We start from the raw sequence: 18,671 nt of genomic DNA on the forward strand, positions 1-18,671 counted from the left end.
ATGTTGATTAGGCACCGGCGTATCAAGCTAGCGTGGCATGCCACGTGCGTAAAAGTAGTAAATCTAAAAACTAAAACTTTTGATATGGAAAAGTTGGAAGTGTCGTCCTAACGCATGCGAGCAACTCCGACGCGACCTCGTGAGTGCGCAGAGAGGGAGGCCGAGGTGGTGGCTCACCCGCTGGGGAGCGCATAGGGAGCAGCTGCTCCGGCGAGCTGGACGTGAAGGCCGTGCCGAGCCTGTGGTGCAGGCCACGTCCAGGCGCTGGGCGACGGAGCTCCGATCTTGTAAAAATGTAAAAGCCCCACGGCGGTGAGGAAAGCGTGGGGCTGGTTGCGGCTGTCCGAGTGTGCCGCCCTGGGACGCCGTCGTGCTCACTATCGCGCTGAGCCGCCCCGCTCTAGGCCGCACGGTGATGGCCCTCGCAGGGGCGGGGGCGGAGGATATGGCGCGGGCGGCCGCGGAGGGCACGACCATGGTGCAGGAGGCGGCGGCCAGGCGTACGGGTCCGGCGGTGGCAACGCGTGGGCACCAACACCGAGTGCGGGAAGAGACCTCATCGCGCGGTTACTCTTTCCCTTCTTTGCCGTTTTGATTCTGTTTCCATGTGAGGAAATTGTTCCAGCTTTAGTTTTCCCTTCTTTCCTCTTTGATTAATTGAAGTATTCCATCGGATTCTTCCGGTCTCTGTTTCATCGTGTTCTTGTAAAACATCGATGAGCTCTTTTTCTCTCTCTTTTCTGATGTGTCGGTGAATTCAGTTGTTTGGTTTTCGTCGGGAACTAAAAAGGCCCATTTAGCTGTTGTCGCCCCAATAGCCGCAATCACCGTGTGATCACGGCCATACTGCTATTTTTTTCTTGCATTTCTGGTTTGCGGCTGCGGTTTGATTCAGTATTGACTGGGCGTTTTTTTTCAATTCATGAAGCAGCATTAGCAGATGGAGATGCGGCTTATTCTTCTTGGGATACTGACTATGGGTACCAGAAATTCATCCAAAAGATGAACCCTCAAAGGTAGTACTAACCCAATTTACCTAAACAAGCCCGCAATGCTCCTCGGACAGAACCACCGTCCACGTCGTCCTGAAACTCTCCTCCGTTCGATCTCCCCATCCGATGGCTGAAATTGGTTTTGTCAGATTTTACTGAATCGGATTCTCCTTCTTCTTCGTAGCTTCTTATGGCTCCTCCTCATGTTCCTTTGTCTACAACGGCTCCTCTTCAAAATCAGCGCAGGTCAAATATATACACAGCTTCTGCTTCTCCTTTCCGAGACTTCTCGTCTCCCACACGCGCCCTCCCTTCCGAGCCCGACGCTTCTCCTCCCGCGAAACGCCACCTCCACCGTGTCGGCCCCTGCCTTCCCATCCTCTCTCTCCCTCTGCCTCCCTCTCTCTCTCTCCTGGCGTCGAGGTGGCTAGGCGACGGCGCCCCCGGGCAGCGCCGGCGTCGGCCCCGGCGGCGGCCTGTGCCTGTCCCCGGCCATGGCGCGGCGAGGCGAGCCCCACCGGTGGCCGTCGGACTGCCTACCCTGCCTTCCCTTCCTCTCTCTCCCTCTGCCTCCCTCTCTCTCTCCCGGCGTCGAGGTGGCTGGGCGACGGCGCCCCCGGGCAGCGCCGGCGTCGGCCCCGGCGGCGGCCTGTGCCTGTCCCCGGCCATGGCGCGGTGAGGCGAGCCCCACCGATGGCCGTCGGACTACCTACCCCCGCCGCTGCCTCCTCTGTCTGCTCCGCGTGTGCTCATATGCTACAAGTGCTACAGGAACCCTACCTGCCTTTGCTACAGGAAACCCTAGCTGTTGGTTCCGCTCAAGGTCAGCTCTCGCTCATTCATTCTCGTCTGGTAGGCCTACGTCTCTTCTGATTTCACGTGTCCTAGGGTTAAGTCCCATGGTCGATGGGTCGATTTAGAATACCAGCAGAGTGATCATCTACCTGTTCACTCCAGTTGCGTCGCCATTCACACACCTTGTTTAGAATTAATTTTCCTGTTGAATTTATGCATCTGTACATCGATTTTGTTCTCATGGATATCGTCTACCACCTGGTCTATCACTACAGCAACAAGAAGGACAATTGGAATGCCTACGTATTTTGCTGGTACCTGTCTATTTGGTGCCTTTTTCTGTACTACAGCGATTTAAGCTCTGTCTGTCTCTCAAAATTAACCTATCTGAAATCATTACAATGCAGGGTCATGTGGCGGATTGTTATTTCAAAATGGTGAGTTCAACTATTTCAGATCCTATTTATTGTTCCTGAATATGAATACTCATATTTTGCAAAAAAGGAATAAAATTCTTGTTTGGATGGTGAGTTCAGCTATTTCAGATCCTACTTGAATATGAATACTTATATTTTGCAAAGATGGAATAAATAAAGCATTGGAAAGGAGCACTGTCCCCTTCAATAAATCAGAATTATTCAAATATATATGCATGTAGAATGTTCTGTTTCCTAATTTGGTGACAACTTTTCAGATTTGGTTTCTGAGGTCATAGGATCAGCAAGATAATAAAGAAATTGGAAGCTACCTGCTACATTCTAGCAGCATGAAAAAGGTTAGCCTTGAGCCTATTTTTTCGATGGTTTGTGTTTATGCCTCCGAATGGCAATGACATAATTTATTGTTATAGCCTATATAACATTTGTATTTGAAAGACATATTTTATCAACTACCCGCTGAAAAAATGTATAATGTGACGTCTCCTTGTCATTACTTCGGTTGTTTTTTCACATAAACAACCGAATTTTGATGACCTTTGTAAACCATACACTACAAAAGTAGTCTATAATCTTCTTCCAATTATTACAGGTGTGTAACCATGTCCTTCTTAGTCATTGCATAAGACAGAACGATTGAAATTGAACTTTCCGTGTGCAGGTTACATCTTGTGCAAGTCAACAAAATGCTGTGCAGTGCTATTAGCTTCTGCAATAAGTGTGAAATGATATAGTCGATAATAAGAGTAAGAAACAACAATAGTAGCAAACCATATTATTGTCGCCAATCCTAGGTTCGCTGATGGAATTTGCAGTTTTCTTAGGAATATTTTTCCTCTGTTTTTCGTATGCTGGATCCGGAAGGGGCTAAATCTGGATACTGCATCTCATTAAGTTGGTCGATGGTAAATAATTTGGCGTCCTGTTTGTCCTCAGTTTCTCAGTTATAGGGTATCCTAAATGGGCACTGTGCACCATCTATTTTAGTTTTCATGTACATGGAAATAAAGCATGAAGGTTTAGAATATGTTGGTGCAAGATCTCTTAAAATAACGAAATCATATAAGCTATTATCTTGCAGTGAACAAAGGTAAAGCAAAACAAAGCAAAGCAAGAAAATGGTGAACCTTTTGCTTCACGGCGATCATTTTCTTTGGATTTCTTGTCCTGGCTGCCACTGCTGCTATCCATTAGAGGGGTACGGTTAAGTTGTCACCTGGAATGTTAAGGCTAGATTTTTCTTCCACCCTTGTAATTGCCTCTTGATCTCTCGAGTCCCTGGACAAGATAGAGTTATGAGCAAAGTTCAGGTTTTTAAAGAGAGAGAATTGGTGGTTGCCCATACCTGTACCGAACAAGGCCGCCCTGCTCCTCCGCCGGGAGCGCCGTCCACGTCGCCGTAATTTTTTCCATCGTTGGATCTTGCAATCCGATGGCTTAGGTTGCTCCCGCGAGATTCTACCGAATCAGCTTCTGCTTTTTACTGTACAGCTTCTACCCGCTCTCTCTTCCGCAAGAATCAACCTACTCTTGCTTCTTGTCAGAATCTGGGCAAACGAATATATACTCAACTTCCCTTCTCTTCCAATATCCAGATACTTCTTTGCCCCTGCCGGTCCATCCGTAAAAAAAAGGAAAAAAAACAGCTCCTCCCTCTCTTCTCCCTCATTCTCCGACGCCCACAGGGGCGACGACGACGGCGCCGTGCGCTAGCGCCGCGCCGCGGCCTCCCTCCCTCCCTCTATCAGATATCAAAAACTATTAAAAATATATATTTTTCTGGGAAGAAGACTCTATGTCTATATCCTCATGCCACCTTTACCTGCTAATTGGTTGTTTCAACTGACAGATATTTAGTGAGCACACATTTACAGTTAATAATTGGATGTCCGGTTTACTCCCGGTCTTCCATCTTTTCATGTTCCCTTGATAATTTTGGGGTGTTACTTACTATTTTGCAAGCTGCGCTTTTGTGAAAAAGCACCGGTCATTCTTGTGGTACAAGTACGTTTCCATTTAAAAGCTTAGCCAACTTGGTTTTCAGGTAAGTCAGCTGCTCCACATGGAACCGCCTCAGCCTGTCTCTACTGAATCAGCTTTTTGACATACTTTTGGCTTGGCCTAAACATGGTGCATTCTTTACTCAGATTTACTAATGCTTTCACACTAGTGTTCTCATTTGAAAGGCATGAGAGATGAAAAAGAGCTTTCTAGAGTGCTTGATCACAAATTATTTGGATCTGCGCTATTCAATGTCGGTTTTCCCTAACTGTACTTCTCATTTCCCTATTGCTATGCAGGATATGATCTTGATAAGTGGAACTACCTTCCTCTCTATAGATTTGCCTGAGCTCCAACGTCAACCTTGGTTACCTACCTGGTCTACTTTCGGTGCGCTATCTTCGAGGCTAAAAATAATGCTTACAAGGTACTACACCATTGCTACCCTGTTCGCTTCCTTGATGAACTTATAATTCCAAATGCATTGCATTTGTACATTGACACCCTCAGTATCAGTTTCTCTATTGAATTTTTCATTATCTTTGAAGATCCCTGACATGCCGTATTGCATAGGTTTTACAGATTTCTATTATTATCTGTTGTTGTTGATTTGAGTAATTTAGTATGTGCTACTTAGCAATCTCAAGTTCTCAGCAGTTTGAGAGGAACTATCTTTTCCTGACTGGAATTATGGTAGTTTTCCCAAGTTTAGATGGCAACCAAGAAAGTTCTTATATTCTAAGCCAACGTATCCCTCAGTAATATGCTTCTGACCCTACAGTTTCTCTTTAGTGCATCTACCATCTCTTTCATTCCAAGCGTTCAGTCTGATGAGCATTTCTTCTCTACTGATTTAGCCAGCTGCTTTCCCAGCAGCAGTAGCATAGGTGTGTCTGCTGAATGTTGCCGATTCTATCACCATGATCTTGGCATTGGGAAGCGAGCTGCCAAATAGTTGTTGTCGTTCAAAGAAGAAAGGCTGGGATAATACTTCTACTTTCAGCTGCATTGAATAAATTATTTCTGCACTCCACAGTCTAGGAGTATATCTCTTAGGGATGGAGACATGGACAATGTGTCAGATACTGCTATCAGCACTTGGTCTTCTTACAAAATAACATTTCTTTCTCGGCCCGTCGTAGCTTGATAGGACCCCCTCGGGGAAATAGCTAGGATGACTAGCGGTGTTGGCGAGCCCTCGGTGTTGGCGATGTCCACTTGCCACCTTGGTTAATTTCAATCTGTTATATAATTCATGGTTGGTTGCGGCATGTGTTGTTTTCGTAGGTTTCCTTTGTCTACTATTATTTATGCATTTTACCTTTGCTTGTCCCACATTACTTTTCATGCTTTGTGCTAAGTGTATTGATTTATGAGCAATTTGTGAGAAAAATACATTGTTATAGTACTTGGGCGGCCTGTTGGAAAATATTGCATGTAGAAACAATTTGGACTCATCTTGCATTTATTGGTTGTTGGAAGGAATTTTTACGAAAGGAGGTTGCCTACATAGTTATTCATCATTATTCAGTTTCATGCAAGTTATCCACCAAGATAATTATAGTATGACAGCACCCTATGTAAGTAAATTGTATCCAATATGAAACTGAGCTATGTTGGAAGGTGTCTCTTCCACCAGGCACTCCTAAAATTAATTGTACTTCGTTTTTGTCATTCATCTTAATATCATCGTGATCATATAGATTACATATATTCATGTAGTTACCTGTCCCTTAGTATTTACTGCAAATTGGTCCTTGCTTATTGCGAGACTGCTTTTAGTTGTTAGAAACCATGGTTATGGCAGGTGGTTAAACACCAGCACCTGCATGTAGCAGTCCTATGCAAATAGTGGGGAAAGGAAGGTATTAGCAGCTCTATCATGCTCAGCCAATAATATGTTACCAAAAAATAGTATTCTTTATGATCCTGAGGGGCCTTGTTTTCATTATATGCTAAATAAAATTCATGTGATTTTAGGTAGTTGCCTGTAATTTTGGATTACAGCTGTCTGGTCTTTTAATACGAGCAAAATGGATGTCATCAAAGTTACATATGGGACATGGATGAGACAATTATTTTGCTCAAGTCACTTCAGGGGCTTTTCATGGCCTCAACGATTGTGAGAAAATTAATGAAATAGGGCAGCGATGGGAAAACCTTTGTTAACCTCCACGATTACCACTTCTTTTAGGAGGTCAGTCAGTATTTCCATATATGCTACCTGTATACTACATGAACAAATGGTATACCATTTTTCCTTCATTGTTCTGCTTAAGACATTTATCTGCTCGTTTTTTATATGTTGTTTCACTTTTTTAAGCTCGTCTCTTAATTTTATTCAATCGATGTTGCTATTTTTTCCATTCTAGGATATTATTTTATATTGCTCATAGCAGTTCTGTCCAGTTATCGAGCTCAATGCACTTCCACACCTGTTGAAACACTTATGATGGCCAACAGAAGCTTCAGTTCAGTGAGAACTTCCTGCAACAGGATGCTTGGACTATGGTAGTTTTTTTGGACAATAATCCTATCTCTATATAAATGAAATAGATGAAATGATGAGCTCACCTATGTTACTTATACCAAAATTTAGTCAGATTTGAGTGAACTGTGATATTAATCCAATGACTGTCTGATGATCCAAGTAAGTTTGGTGATTCCAATCTCCAGTTCAGGTGTGTACCTAGGCAGCTTGGTGTGTACCTAGCCAGCTTGGTACCTAGATGAGGCAGTACATTTTAGATAGAGTGCTATAGTTACTAGATGTACACTGTAGTTTTATTCATAGTTTCCTCTCAGTTTTCTACTTTAGCTTTTCACCTTGCAGCATGTAGCAGGCGCTCAAATGAGCTTTTATTTATGCTGCCCGTACCAAAATTGACTTTGAGCAAGCTTGGTTTGATGATCTCAGTGGCCATCTGTGACTGACATTGTGGATAGCCTGAAGGCCTCTTCCAGCCCTTTGAAGACTGTAAACTAAAGGTTATTGTAGTCACGCACAAGATGTAGAATTTGTTCTAAGTCGAAAAAGAATGTGGCCATGCTCTGAGCAGCTTATATATGTTCTGTTTTCTCTGATGTAACATGTGTGTTATGTCAATCTATTATATATCATTGTAATGTGCCACCACCAAATATTATGTCTTCGAGTCACATCTATTCTTTGTCATATGGATATCGAGATTATTCCATTTATCAAATAGTAAAAAAAAAAATACCAGGTGTAAAACCACGTTATTTAGCTACTTGACAACAAAGTCCACACGCTTTCCAGAACGGACGCGCTCCTTATACTAATGGACCAATGAACCTAAGACTGGTATCAGCAATAACATATAAGATATGTTGGTACATATGTTTATTCTCGCATGTCTACCATTACTTGACCACGGGCGCGCGAATGCGCGCGCAACGATACTAGTTCTTCAACAATTTCCTTGTTTGAGAAAAGCAGCTCCTTCCTTCACCTCTGTCAATCTTAGAACGTTTTTTATTGTTATATACTAACATGTTGATTCATATTCTTTTCTGAGTTCAGGGTCACTATTGACCACACCTCACGTCCAAATGCTACAGTTATTCGTGTGAGTCCCTCAAAAATCAAGTGCTTCTCATTGGTTTGTTTTTCTTGTTTGTGGCTCAAGCTGACATAGATTTTGTTTGAACGATATATGTGGACAGCGCCAACAAGTATGGGATACTGCTGGAGGTAGTGCAGGTCCTCACTGACCTCAAACTCATAGTCAAGAAAGCATACATATCCTCCGACGGAGGATGGTTCATGGATGGTAGGACAAAATGAAAATTGGTTTCTTTTTGTTCCCTTCGTCAAACTGGTGCAACAATTTCTAAGCTGTTTGGTTTATATTCTTGTTCCCGTTCAGTTTGTTGAATCTGTCAATCTCTTCCTGTGCAGTCTATCGGGCCTGATTCTTGCTTTCTTCCCTCACGGAGGAGAGCCATTGGAGCCTTCCTCCGACTACACCTTGATAGAGCTAACTGGGACTGACAGGCCCGGGCTTCTATCCGAAGTGAGCGCTGTGCTCACAAATCTAGAGTGCAATGTGGTGAATTCGGAGCTGTGGACACAGAACGAAAGAGCAGCTGCCGTCATGCAGGTCACTGATACGAAGTCTGGGCTGGCAATTTTGGATGCAGAAAGGAAGTATGTAGTAATTTTTGTAAGAGAGTTGCTATAATTTTTTTAGGAGAGTTGATACTTTAGCAACTTTTCAGGAACTGGAGAATAGAAGAATATTGTATCTGTCGTTTGGGGCTAATTCCAAAAAAAGTTTCATGCAATGTCTCGTAGTATTAGCAAAATACTAAACTTTCAGTGCTATGAAAAAACAGCTTCGACAAAACACAAATAGCTAGGTACTTCAAATGGATAGAATTAACTTTAGACTTAATAAGGTCCGTAGCGTTAGCACGAAAGAAATATACTAGCATGGGAGTAGTTATTTGTAGTATGCGAGACATGACCTATTATATGCCTTGTTATGCATGATTGTTTTTCGAATTAAACTATGAAAAAAAATATCATTTGACTGTTTTTATGTGCATTTATAGGAAAATTAAGCTGTTTCCAGAGCACGACCAAATATATGGATAAGAACATCTCGTGAAGAATCAAGTTTTCCTGTTAATAAGCATATCATTGCCTTGGGTGACAATTTCAGCTCATAGATTTTTCCCGAGTCTGGAAACCATGTGATGCTTATTACTGCATGAGTACACACGTCACGACCACGGCGAACATAGACGGAGTGCCCTCCCAGGCTCTTATCGGCATGCACCTGAATCCACAAGGCAGGAACAAGAGCAACGTACACGGCTACATTATTTTCCTACACCGGCGCAGCGGCCATCTAAGGACAACTGGTTTGGTAATGACATTATTCCAAGATGCCCAAGCAATAATCGCCGGTAAAATTACACCTTTCATAATGGAGCCACGAATTTGTGGCGATTCCTCATACTTCTTGGACTTGGAATCTACCTTGCCGCTGCAGCTCATAGAGCATGAGCAGCGCAGCAGAATCCTGTGAGCTCTTCTTATCCGCACGCCCGTCTCCTGTGAGGCTGATGACATCGCCGTTCGGTATATGCAATGTTATTGTTGAAGCAAATGCGAATCCTTGGGGTGCACCTTTTGTGAGGAATCACCGAAAGAGGAGCACACACTGATATTTTCAAAAGAGGAAAGATTAGGTACTTGTTTACACAAGCCAACTGCAAACCCAATGTGAAACAGTAGTACCTTGGTTCGACTTTCACAAATTCAAACCTAGGCATTGGCCACTGAAGCTTTTTACACGACTCGTACAAGGATACACGAGGTCCTCCTTTACTCAACTTAACCTTCACAACCACTGCACAAATCAGATAAATTATTAAACTAATGTGAACTTATACGTGATATGCATAGAGGTCAATCTGACAAATATATAGGATGAAAAACAAAACAAAACAACTGAGACAAACACGTACATGGTTTATCAAGAACAGACTGATATTTTCAAAAGAGGAAAGATTAGGTACTTGTTTACACAAGCCAACTGCAAACCCAATGTGAAACAGTAGTACCTAGGTTCGACTTTCACAAATTCAAACCTAGGCATTGGCCACTGAAGCTTTTTACACGACTCGTACAAGGATACACGAGGTCCTCCTTTACTCAACTTAACCTTCACAACCACTGCACAAATAAGATAAATTATTAAACTAATGTGAACTTATACGTGATATGCATAGACGTCAATCTGACAAATATATAGGATGAAAAACAAAACAAAACAACTGAGACAAACACGTACATGGTTTATCAAGAACAGAGCCAGGAGCGGTACTTGACACAGTTAGTTCCTTTTGCCTAGGTGGTGCTACATTTTGTGTGTCCATAACATCAAGCAAGTTGTTGCAATGTTTTGTAGTACCAGAATTCTTTTCAAATTGTTCCACTCTGCTTGCATTCTTTGGAATTATAAGTCCTTTTTCCTGCCAACAAGAATACATGTTGAGCTGCTAATGCCCCAAATCAACCAGCATGCATGTAGAATGAATTACCAAAAGAATGGAGCATAAAAGGAAGTACCTCTAGATCCCTGAGCATTAAGGAAGCTGCGTGTGCCTTTGCATCTACTTTGTTCTTCCCACAACCTTGCCTCACAAGAAGCAAGTCCTTGAGTTGTAAGTTAAGAATAGCCATTGTGTCGTCTCCTTGATTTTCGCATTTAATTCCAATAAAGTACCCATTCTTGTTACACCACTCATTAAGTTCTCTGAACGGGGGTAACTCCAAATTCTCAGGTGTGACAATTGGGGAAAGAAGAGGTTTGAAAACCCGCCAAACTAAATCTAAATCAAGTTTGCTATCAATAAGAATAGCACCTGCAATACTTTCTACAATATCACCTAGAACCTGTGTGAAAGAAGACAAAGTGAAATGTCATATTCTAGACAAAAACAATGTTTCAACCAAGGTTTTAAAAACTGTGTTTCAACAGTATCTTTGGGGTCGGCCAAAAATGGGGATTACCGCATGGTGGACCTACCAATCACATTTTGTATTTTACTTTCAAGATTTCAACAGTTGACAATTTCAAACTACATGAAAAGCAAGTAGAGCCGGATATATTTCCTAGTTTTTACCATAGAAGTCCAACAGGCTGTAAAGGATGTTAACAAATACTCCGTAGTGCACTAATATGCTACTCCTAAACGAAAGCACATGTCATTCATGGGATCTGGAATCTCATATGCACTGGTGTACAGAGAGGAAGAGAAAACATACTTTTGGCCCCCTAAATGATCCACTGGATAAAAGGCTGGTTCTGTCCATGGATGAACCTTCCAGACTATTCACATATTCAGTGATTTGGTCTTGTAGGAACCCAGAAGAATGTTGTAGAAACTGATGGAGATTGTGCTTTACCGCAACTTGTGCAAAATTCTCATTATTAACTGATGCAGACCGTAAATCTGTCAGCTCCCCCTCATCTGTGTCTTTATGACTAAGGAACAAATGGCGAGTTATTAAAATATCCAAGACTGCATCCCCAAGGAACTCCAAGCGCTGAAAGTAAAACGTCTTCCGTTAGAGAAAATGAGAAATAGAATAAAAGGCCTTGAACTAGCTAAGTTCAAGATAAATATCAACCATACCTGGTAGCAGTATGTTGCTCCAGATTCTTGCTGTGATGGGTGGGTGAGAGCCTCTATTAGCAAACCTTTCACTTGAAAGGTGTAGCCTAGCTTTGCTTCAAGCAATTCAACTACATCAACTTTTGGAAGATAATTTCGAACTGAAGCACACGACAGGGCTTCCATAATTAGCTCTTCCTCAATTTCAGTCTCAATCTGCAACCATTTGAGAACAGCAAAAGCTGCTTTTAATCCCCCTTCCACATAATAGGCCCCAATTATAGCCTCAACACAATCAGAGATGGTTTTGGAACATATCCATCTGTGTCCCTTGTCACACGCCTTGCCTATAATTATAGATTTGTCATCAATCCTATGAATATCCTCAGTTATAACCTCAGATTTTACTGGGCATTCACAAGGACAGGGACGTCTGGAAAGCTGTCCAGGAGCAAGCCATCGACGAGGATCAAATGCAGCATCACGTATGTAACCCTATGGATGACATTCCATCAATAACAAAGTTAATTAAAATAGTATTATAGCTCATTTTTTGAAGCAAAATGCAGCATTTTGTCCATATTGCCGATGATGAGATGTAAATTACCTGTATTCTGCGTTCAATACCAAGCCTATAAAGTGTGGCATTACATATCGTTTCTTGCCTTCTGGACGATAACTGCCCCTCATGCTTATTAAGAAATGTCATGAAAAGATGGGCACTCACTGCATACTTAAGAACAGAGTCCCCCAATAACTCTAAACGCTCCATAGAGAAGTCCTCGCAGCATCTAAGTGTTGTAATAGCTTCCAAAATCTGAGGAAGTGTAGGGAATTTGATTGTCACGTTACATTTTAAGGAATAACATAATACTATGTCTAGAAATATAAATATCATACCACAAAGCTTGATATATCAGAATCTGTGTATTCAATTTCACTTCTTAGTTGGCTGGCTAGCATTAGTGATTCAAGACGATGCATTAGAGATGGAAACAAATAGAATACTCTCAAAACATCAACAGGTAAATCAAGGGGAATCAACAACTCTGGAGGCATGTGAACAAGGAAAAAGCAAATACATATTTTCTTTATTCCAAAGGAACGCGTCATCTTTCTTGAGAATGAACTCCCTTGGAGTTTTTGATGCTTTTGATCCAATAAACAATTTTCCATACAAACCGTTAAAGAGAAGTTCTTGAAATAATTTTGTTTGCTCCATCTAAGAAAGAACCAAAATAAATATTTCATGTAAGAAAAAATATTATCTAAAACAACGTAGATGAAAAATATATTTGACCAAACCTGCCGAGCATCCAACTCAAGAGGCCCACAAGGAGATACTGAAGCTTTTACCATCTTGTCATGCAAATATAGATCAACATCTAAAGTAGCAGATTCTTTTGCTATATTTACATCAATTAAAAGGATAAAATTGGAGTATTTTTTACCAACTTGATCACAAACAAAATTCAACTTATAGCCTTGAAGCTTAGTTACACTTCTATCTGAACCCCAAGAGCCAGACATAGAAAGAACTTTAGTTGTACCATGCAGCTCTTTCCATTTGGTTGTACCTTTAAGAATAAAATAAGACACTGTCATTAGAGATACTTATTGTTTATTTATCATTTAGTAAATAAACAATAAATAAATATTACCAATCAGATTCACTTCACTGTGCATAACGACTACAAACAAGAACTCCACCCATTCCAAATTATGTCATTTTAGCTTTGTCCTAATTCAAACTTCTCTAACTTTAACCAAATTTTTAGATTATATATTAACATCTACATACCAAATGAATGCACTATCAATACATATTTCATGATGGATTTAATGAAACTAATTTCATGATATAGATGATGTATTTTTTTATATGGTCAAAGTTGGAGAAGTTTGACTCGGAAAATGTAGTAACCTATAATTTGGAACATAAGGAGTATGTGATACAAGATATCTCTTTAGGAATTAACAATCATATACCTAAACCTGCACCAGACGTCGAGATACTAGACTTGCTTGAAATTTCCAAAGGCGGCTCTTGAACTGATGGAGAAAGATGGTCATCAAGTGCTCCGAGCTGATGCAGCCTCTTACATGCATCAAGGCAAACAAGCTGCTTTGCTTTCTGCATGTTTCTTGCCTTTGGACCTACCAAAAGTTGAAACATGGCACTAGATGGTAGTGTTATAGTACACTCATAACCATCACCATAATGGGTGAACTGAAATGTGGGTCTTGGGGTGTAGTACCTTCAACACGAGCAAGAAAGTCAGAAAAATAGGTTGGAACCCTACACAGGAAAATAAAAAATACCTGACAGAAACTTGGTATGTTAGAATTTCTGAATGTATATAATCTATGTAGCCATGTAAAAGGACAAAAAGGAAATGTAGTCAGCATACTTGTCCTTCGGGAGCTTGTCACAGTACTGGTTGAGAACACTGATGCTAGAATCAGTAGTTATTTTGGCTCCTGTTGTGCTTATATGGTATTCATTTATTACTTCAGTGGGGAAGAAATTGGGGTGTGAATCCTCAGGCTCTCGGTTTGAAGCAATCTCAGCCATCGAGACCTTACTTCTCATAATCCCAGATATTAAATCATTTTGTTTCACATTCCCCCTGCGAAGAACATTGACAATATGGCTTCTTGTAATCGTTTTATTATCATGGAAATCATAGTACCATCACAAGCATAAGTAGTTTAGAGTTTAGACAACACTACAAAGGAAAGGGTTTACTGTTCAATCATTAGTATGTACTGAGAGCCCCTCTGTCGGGCTCGTCCACGTGATTGCACATAGCTGCGGGTAGTCCTTGGCAAATCAAATCTTATTACACATGAGCAGTCTGGAATATGTATTCCCTCTTCTGCAACATCTGTAGTAAACAATAAGTTGACCTACATTTTATTTTTCAGGGGGAAAGAAAACAAAGTCAGATCATGAGAAGTTGAGCACTATGTTTCAATTTACAGAAATGACAGATGTTAAGTACCTTTCCAGAGCGGAACGAATCCAGCGCATCCTTTTGCATTTTAGAGGTGAGGGCATCCACTGAAGAACTCCCTCCAGTTAGAAAAGAGACTCTGAAACAGGAGAGTCGGCCTATTTTCTTCATCGTCCGCTCAATGACTCTAGCACTAATCTTTCGATCCACAAAAATAAGGCATCGGATGTTATCAGAGTCACTGTTAGACATAGATGTATGTCATGTTAGTGTAAAGGCACATAGTTGAAAATGAACAGGTCAAGTTACGAAAATATCACTTCACCTGAAAGAGAGAAATACTTGCATGAGCTCATAAAGCTTTGGTGAAATATAGCCCATCTTTGTTGCTTCCACACATCCACTCTCTGAGTTCAAAAGGGCATCAATTCCTGAAATGTCTGTGAGGTTCCATAGATAAATTGGAATATGTCTGTGAGGTTCCATCTTGTAGCATGAAACAAGTATAGTTGTAAACCACACATTTCAATATGGCCATGTCTGTGAGGTTCCATAGATAAATTGGAATATTGGAATAATCACACAGCTACTGTGTCCTGGATAATCTAAGAAGCTTGTACACACATGCAGTATAAATAAATAAATAAAGTAGTAAAAAAAGGGACATACCTTGGAATCTAAAATATTTTCCAGCTCAGATAGCTGATTTTCACAATCCAAATCAGAGGAGACCCCTGCAAGATGAAAAGGTCAAATGGCAAAACATAAGCAAATATTTAAATGGTGAAGGTACAAAATCCATGGTAGGAAACAAACCAAATTGCAAGAATTAACAACATATGGTGGAATTACAAATAAAGATTATACGCTCAGAATTCCTCTATCTTTTTCACTTTTTTCTTGAACACATAGGTGAACTGTGTGACATTGTATTTAATTGATGGATAGACACCAGTCCTATTTATTTCACTTGGCCATGACAGGTTTTAGTATGTGACCAAAATGTCATCATTTGTGATATTTTGGTGCAGCCAAGCCACCACCAACATAATCATCATATTTCTCAATAATGATATTACAAGCCATCATGATTCAATTTAGTAATCATCGCTCGATTACATTTCTGACAAAGATCATTAGCTTGCCACTGGAGATGTTAGTTTAAAGATCAGGGAATTTTGTGATGTCTGAAAGATAACAACAAAAAAGAACGTTAAATGCTTTTATCATTAATACTTGCCTTTTCTTATGATAGGAGAGGCTGTCATACCGAATACATTTGGTTTATGCTCTGATCCGTGATAGAACTCCTGTTCAAAAGGGCAAAATAACAGAAACTACTAATTAAAAACAAGCGAGACAAAAGAAAAGTAATTCGTAACTTTGTAACTATTACAAGAAAGTGTTTTTTCAGAATACCTTCATTATCCTAGTATATGGGTGGTTACCAGTTGCGTGATGGCATTCATCAAATATCATGAGACTAACCATGTCCAGGATCAAGAAAGCTTGGCGTAAAGCGTCTAGCAACACCTGTGGTGTCATGACCATAACCTGCAATTTTTCGTGGGGGCTGTCAAGTAAGTAAATGGAGCATCACAAACTAGGGTTCTGCAACTTTGCTGCAGTAATTTTCTTTAATGTTTAATCTAGAAACATAATTTTTTGTTACCAAAATTATTAAGGTACTGTGAAGGAAGATTGGACAATCATATCTTCAAAAATTACGAAGAGGAAAAATAAGAGTAGATACACAGGCACAAAGAAAAAGGCTTTACAGATCAAATTTGCAGCAAAAAGATCAGAAAATTTCAATATGCACATAAGCTAGAATAATTATATCATGCCATACAGTACATGTCATGATCTTTCAAACCCAAGTAGAGTAAATGAAAGCTAAACACCTGCTGTCAGCAAATCTAATCTAATTAACAGAAGTGTGCAGAACAGCACTGCCACAAATTTGGGAGGATCATTTCCTTTAGAATAAATGAGGAATCAATATGATTGGGAAAAAGATAGCAATGAAACTTGCCTGATATTTTAAGAGTTGCTGTTGCCAACTATGAGCCTTCCATTGATCAACACCCTTCGCACCATGATAATGCTCCACCTCAAAATCAGTGTAGCTCTTAATAACCTTGCATTGCTGTCACAGAAACTATCAGCACAAACTTGTTTCATTTCAGTTAGAATCATCAGCTTTTGGTAGAAACCACCTGTGTGACGAGTTGAACTGTTGGTGCAAGGAATATGATGAGCTTTCGATCATTATTTGCTTTGCTGATCTTCCCAAAATGCTTGATGAGCATGACAGCAATCATTGTCTTCCCAGCTCCTGTGTCAAGCATCACAATTGTGTTCTGCCTCGTAGCAACCTCATAGACATCAAGCTGGTACCTGATCAATTCAACATCACAAAGCACAACCATCATATGATACACTGTACCCTGAATGTATAACAGTGAAATTCCTTGGTCAAATGTACAGAACCTTCTGGGAGAGAAATCCTGGCATTCCCTCTTCTGCCGTTTATGCTTGTCTGTTTCGCCTTCTGGAGGCGATGAGTTGGATGGCCTCTTCAAAGTATTCATGTCTCCTGCTAATGCAACAATGATTTATCAAGTGAGTACTGCGAGTTCAACAGAAATCCATCATCAGTAGTCCCAAAACCAAATGCATAGAGTGATAAGGGTTATTAACCCACAAAGTACACAGGGTAAAGGAGGTCATGTCTCCTGCTAATGTAACAATGACTTATCGTGAGATCAGCAGAAATCCATCAATAGTAGTCCGAAAACCAAATGCTAAGGGTTAATAACCACAAAGTGCACAGGTAAAGGAGGGAATACCAAATTTGGCTCATGACGAACGGCATAGCTCCAAAAACCCTCAACCGAAGGCACGAACCCCCAAAGCCCCGATCCAAGTACCACCTCATCCGGAACCTTGGCCAAAACCTCCAGTTCACCCGCATTAGCGCGATCGAAGCAGTATCAGCTGGAATCGAGCATGCATTACATGGCCCAGCCTGATCACGCCCTACTCTGCACTGCATGGCCCAATCGACGGGCCGGACACCAGGGACTGCAACAAACACAAAACCCAGAAAAAAAAACAAAAAACCCCACTAAAAAAGCTGGTGGTTACCATCTGCGGCGGCGGCTGCCTCCATCGCGGAATCGGCTGCCGCGCGTCGGCTTCCGTCGCGGAATCTCCGCCTCCGGCAAGGCGGAACGGCAAGGTGGGGCGCCGCCGGCCGCGGTTGGCGGAGGACGGCGGTTGGCGGTGTTGGCGGCAGGGGAGATCCAAAGTCAAGCGGGGAAGTCCAAAATGTGGTTGCTAGCGCGGCTGGGGACAGTGGAGGCGGCTCCGGCGACGAAGAAACCGCCGGGGACGGCCGGAGGAGTGCGGGAGGCAAGGGCGAGCGAGCTGTCCTTGGCTGACGAAGGTGCCCTTTTATTGCTGACTGAAGACGGTCTCCAACGGTGTAGGTAAACCGCGACCCAAATGCAAAATGGCTAGTGCACAGTGTTTTACGTCCCGAAATCACGGTCCAACGGAGAACGCAAACACGACAGCCATTTTGGCTAGCATCGAACTCGGAAGGCAAAAAAGCGTCGGCATTCTCGACGACGCAAAACACTGCAGAGGGAGGAAGGCGGCGTCCGCGCGCACGGAGTCACCAGAGGAAGACACAGCAGGTGTCGGGGCTCCTGTCGGCGACAGCACCGAAGTGGAGGTGGCGGCGCGTCCACCAGAGCCGGACCCACGGCCATGCCCCGCGGCCGGGGGCGACGGCGGTGCGGCCTCCTCGGGAGCGGCCGAGGCGTCGGTGGTCACGGGCTCGGAGCCGACGGAGGGGGAGGACGAAGCCGCGCTCGCGGGCTCGGAGCCGACAGAGGGGGAGGAGGGAGCTGCGTCCGCTGGGGCTCCGGCCGTCGGCGGCGGCGCATCCTCCAGATGCGGACCGAAATGGAGGTGGCGGCCGTTGGAGATGGAAGGGGATGGGTCAGTGACCCATTCACTGTGCCGAACTCAAATACCTGAATGGGTCACCAATTTAGGTATGCCGGTTGGAAACCTCAGTTAACCTCCAGAAGCAGAGGCAGAGCCGCTGAGGCAAAAGGAAACCGAAGGAAAAAAAGGGGGAAAACTGTACTCTGAGCCCGAGGTTAACTGTGCACGCACACGCCGTGTTCGACAGGAGGAACCTCAGGAAATCAGAAAAGGTAGTAGTAGTAATACACGTCTTTTGATACTGAACGGCCCCACCCTTGTCTCTTCCCCTTCCATCTCCGCTCGTCTGCGTTGTGCGTTCGGGTCCATCTCTCTTG

At 42.4% G+C, this 18,671-nt stretch overlaps 1 pseudogene; it reads right to left on the reverse strand.

Moving 5' to 3' along the window:
- Positions 1-8,856: 8,856 nt before the first annotated feature.
- Positions 8,857-17,837, reverse strand: LOC136450992 (endoribonuclease Dicer homolog 3a-like; annotated as a pseudogene).
- Positions 17,838-18,671: the final 834 nt, after the last annotated feature.

Source organism: Miscanthus floridulus, chromosome 5 (assembly GCF_019320115.1).
Source record: "Miscanthus floridulus cultivar M001 chromosome 5, ASM1932011v1, whole genome shotgun sequence".
Lineage (NCBI taxonomy): Eukaryota > Viridiplantae > Streptophyta > Magnoliopsida > Poales > Poaceae > Miscanthus > Miscanthus floridulus.